A 3,026-nucleotide genomic window follows, 5' to 3' on the forward strand; every position below is an offset into this window, starting at 1 on the left:
AAAAAAAAAAAAAAAAGGAAAGAAAAAATGTTCTATAATAGAGAATGTCACACATGTATACAAAGTAGACAGAATAGTACAAGGGACCTCCGTATACCCACACATAGCCAAGCAAACTTGTCTCAGCTGTGCTCCGCCTACCCCCGCCCCCGCCCCGGGGTATTTTGAAGCAGATTCCGGACATGGCATTTTATCTGTATTAGTGTTGTAAGCTGCTGTAACAAATTACCACAACCTCCTGGCTTCAAACAACAGAAATGTATCCTCCTGCGGGCTGGAGGCCAGGCGGTAGAAGTCAGAGCACCAGCAGGGTGGAGGCTCTGGGGGAGAATGTCTCTGCTTCTCCCCCAGTTTCCGTTGGCGGCTGGCAATCCTTGCTGTTCTTGGCTCGTAGACACCCAACCACTGCAGTCGCTGCCTCCATCATCACTTTCCCTTCTCCTCTGTATGTGTCCTTCACTTCTCCTGAGGACACTTGTCACTAGATTTGGAGCCCATCATAATTCAGAATGAGCTCATCTCAAGACTTTTAATTATATCTACAAAGACCCTTTTTGCAATAAAGTCACATTCATGGGTTTCAGATGGATGAATGGGGGGGCACCAATCAACCCACTACATCATCCATAAATATTTTAGTATCTCCAAATGACAAGGGCTTAAAAAAATAACCGTAGTACCACTTCACACTGTAAAAATGAATAATTCTTTAATCTAATATGCATTTAGTATTCAAATTTCCAGTAGTCTCAAAGATGTCATAAAAGTTGTTTAAAATACAGGGTTTTTTTTTTAAAGATTTTATTTATTTGAGAGAGAGAGACAGAGATGGCGAGAGAGAGCATGAGCGGGGAGGAGAGGGAGAATAAGGCTCCCCACCGAGCAGGGAGTCCGATGTGGGGCTCAATCTGAGGGCCCGGGATCATGACCTGAGCTGAAGGCAGACGCTTAACCAACTAAGCCACCCAGCTGCCCCCAAATCTCGTTTATTTGAATCAAAATCTAAGTAAGATATATAAGTTTGGATTAGCTTTTTTTTTTTTTTTTTATTTATTTAAGTAATCTCTATAACCAATGTGGGGCTTGAACTCACTGCCCCGAGATCAAGAGCGGCACACTCTTCTGACTGAGCCAGCCGGGCACCCTTTAGATCATTGTTCTTTTAAGTCTCTTTTAATCTGTATGTTCCCTTTTTTTTCTTGCCATTTATTTGTCCTATAGAATTTTTCTCAGTCCAGATCTTGGTGACTATGGGTCTCTGTGGTGGAGGTGCAGTATTTCCTACACCTTCGTTGGAGGTTGGGCCTAGAGACTTGGTCAGATCAGAGTTCGACTGGGGGGAAAGACCCCTTCACCGTGGTTGTGGGTCTTCTTCCAGGTCATGTGTGGCGTCCAGCTCCCTCTCTGCCGTAGGGCTCCTCTTCTGTAGCATTATGGTCTGGTTTCACGGGCACATGGTCTTCGCTCAGCTCTCGTAAGACAGCAGTAATACTTCACTGTGAGGGTCTCTTTTCTCTGCATCATTTAGCTTTTTGTTTGTTTTTTCCATTGATTTGCTTTGGTCTCTTTCGTGTTCATGTTTTAACTCACACGCCTGGTGGCCCTGGGCTCTCTGCTTGCATAGGAGTGGGGACCGTGAAGCTCTCTGGAAGCTTCGCCCCTGGATGTGACTCGTCAGCGTGGCCCCCTTGTTGCTCACGGAAGATGGCCTGGCTGGGCGGTTTTCTTGGGGACCACTGGTATCAACATTGTCAGGGCTTACCTATGACCTGCACTCGGTTTTCTGGAGGCCTCTTCCAGCCTTGTGCTTGGAGGGAGACGGCCTGGCTGCTGGCACCAGGGGGCCGGGGGGATGCGTCCCCAAATGCACTGCGCCTCTCCGCCTTCACCCCTGCCTGCTGCCCTCACCCAGAGACCCTCTGCTTTCCCGTCTCCAGAGAAGGAGCCTCCAGTCCTGGGCCAAGGCCCGCAGGGCCGCGCAGGGGTGCGGGAGCCCAGCCTGCCAGGTGCACAGACTTTCAGAGGCTCTCCTGACGCAGCCCCGCCCTTCCCACTTCCAGAGCTGGCCCGCAGCTCATTCATGACCTTTAGGAATTCTGCCTTGTAAATCAGATCAATTGTGGCTACCCAGGGGCTGGCTTAAGAAGATTCTTTTCTTTTTTTTTTTCCTGCTCAGTCTTTTACCATATTTGTTCATTTGCTTTTCAGCTTTCACCCTGTGGCTGTCTTTGCTTCCCCCTTGTCCCCCCCTTTTTGGGGGGGAGGAAGTGAGAGTAGGTGCATGTACTCATTCTGGCATCAGAATGAAATACAGATGTTATTACCTCACATTGCAGATAAGGAAATGGAAGCTCACAGAGGGGAGTGACTTGTCTGAGGACACAGTGGCAGGTGACGGAGTGGGGCTGGCCCTGAGATAGCGCCCTGGGGTGTGGAGGACAAGGATCCCGACCGAGATCAGGACACGGCACACGGCACGCTGGTGTGGGCAGGGCCTTCAGAGAACAGCCAGCCCACCCCCTGTCCACCGCCCCCTCCCCATTTTATGGGTGAGGAAAAGGAGGCCCCGAATGGAGAAGGGGCTCCACCAGACTTGTGGAGCAGGTTCATGCGACACCATCCCTTTCTGTGACGTCATTCAGTGACTGGCTCGGCAAACATTTATTGGGCACCAACTGTGCGCCCGGGCTCATGCAGTGCAAGCCTGGGGCTGCTGACATGAGTGCATCATCCCTCATGCTACTTCCCGCCGGCTGCCAGGCACCCATGGGGAAGGCGTCAAGGACGGGAGAAGGACAACAGCTAACATTTGTTGAGTTCTTACTTCGTGTCACTTTCCACATATCCGTGCGATTCCTCTGCACAGCAAGCCAGTGATACGCGGCACTGTGTGCAGAGCCTGGAATGCCAAGCCAGGCAGCCCCAGAGCGTCCATCGCCTCCTGAGAGGAGGACCGCCTTGAGGGAGGCCCAGCGGGGCCTGGGGCTGCCTGGCTTGGCATTCCAGGCTCTGCACACAGTGCCGCG

At 51.1% G+C, this 3,026-nt stretch overlaps 1 protein-coding gene across 1 annotated transcript in view; it reads left to right on the top strand.

Moving 5' to 3' along the window:
- Positions 1-3,026, top strand: part of SEMA4A (semaphorin 4A) — a 19,941-nt gene that overhangs the window by 11,493 nt on the left and 5,422 nt on the right. The window lies entirely within an intron of this gene.

Source organism: Neomonachus schauinslandi, chromosome 6, assembly GCF_002201575.2.
Source record: "Neomonachus schauinslandi chromosome 6, ASM220157v2, whole genome shotgun sequence".
Lineage (NCBI taxonomy): Eukaryota > Metazoa > Chordata > Mammalia > Carnivora > Phocidae > Neomonachus > Neomonachus schauinslandi.